We start from the raw sequence: 1,464 nt of genomic DNA, 5'->3' as shown, positions 1-1,464 counted from the left end.
TTCCTTCTGGGGGAGAGTGGCTTGGAAATTGGATTTTAGTAACCCAGCTTTCAGAAGCAGCAACAACAGTTATGCATATTTCCTGTTGGAAAACCAGGATAACTACTCCTGAGATGGGGGAAAAGTAGCTCCTCCAGTTAGCCAAGGTATTTGCTTTACATTTGCGAAGAGTTCTGACTTCCCTGCCAGACAGTCAAAACAGTTGAAGAGAATTCAATTGGGTAACTCTTAATCTTTAAATAGGGACAATCACTGATAAAGTCTTCCCATTAGAGAAAACAGCAACAGTTTTACTACTATATTCTGTAGGTTTCCAGAAGGGAGGCAATCTATTTGTACATCATCCTTCTACCTCTTTGGATATAAATGATACACAGGATCTGCTCACTATTTCAAGTATCTTAAAGCTAAATGCTAAGCACATATCCCCTCTCAGAATCACACCTGGAGAATTTCCAGTACTCTATCAGCCCCGGCTATGGGAGGGAGAATCAAGCAGAGGCCTATCCATTCCATTCCTAGCTTGGGGAGTGGCTAGCGAGTGGAAGGGAATCTGCTACAAGTCAAAACTCACCCATGCTGGACAGCAGCTGCATGGGAGAAAGTCATGGCAGAGACTCATGTTTACTGCGCGGGAGATGCAATGGTAAACCACTTCTGTATTTTTACCAAGAAAACTCTATGGATCCACTACCAGAATGATTGCAGATGGAGAGCAGGATGTTCTGGGAGAGATGTGTCCAAAGTGTCGCTATGGGTCGGAAACAACTCGACGGCATAAGATGAGAAGCACATATATGTCCCAAACCAGAAACTAACATTTAGGTTGACAGCAGAAGAAGAGCAGAATCAGAATAATCAGATTCTAAGGAATGTTTAAGGGCTTAGTTTTAAAAAACATCCATCCTATTATTCTACTATATTGGGGTATAGAATGTCCCCTCTTTCTGAGTGTAGAGATGGGATTGGGAAATTACCAATCTTTTTCCTCTGTATTCCCAGTGAACTCAAGACAGAAAACCACTTACATTGGCCAGCTAGTGAAGTTCTGTGGTGGAGTCAATCAATCAATTAACCAGTCAATAGTAGTTATTGAGCCCCTACTATGTGCAGAGGTAAACGATATGATCCTTGCCCTCAAGGAGCTTAAAATGTAATGGGAGTTTCTGGTATATACAGTTGTTTTGCAGTCATTGTTTACAGTTTCCTAGCAATCAGGAACATGTGCTAAGATGGAAGCCAGCTCCATTTTACACATCTGTTGGTGCATGAAAATAGAATGCTAAGCAAATGGATGCTGAACAAAGTTTAGTTTCTCATAGGAAATAATGCAAAATGCATTTCTATGTTCCCAAGATCCAAAAAAATGACAAATGATGTAAATATCTCTAAAAATGGGTACTAAAAACAATAAACAAAATTGCATAATCAATTAATCAAATGTACTGAGCATTTACTCCTTGC

The 1,464-nt window shown here is 40.2% G+C and overlaps 1 non-coding gene across 1 annotated transcript; it reads left to right on the top strand.

Moving 5' to 3' along the window:
• The first annotated feature begins 426 nt into the window (after positions 1 to 426).
• On the top strand, positions 427 to 564 carry LOC114807098. The gene has a single exon (XR_003755151.1). It is a non-coding gene; the product is annotated as a small nucleolar RNA SNORA7 (small nucleolar RNA).
• The last annotated feature ends 900 nt before the right edge of the window (positions 565 to 1,464 follow it).

This window comes from Ornithorhynchus anatinus, chromosome X1 (genome assembly GCF_004115215.2).
Source record: "Ornithorhynchus anatinus isolate Pmale09 chromosome X1, mOrnAna1.pri.v4, whole genome shotgun sequence".
Classification (NCBI taxonomy): Eukaryota; Metazoa; Chordata; class Mammalia; order Monotremata; family Ornithorhynchidae; genus Ornithorhynchus; species Ornithorhynchus anatinus.
This window is presented reverse-complemented; position numbering and strand designations above follow the sequence as displayed.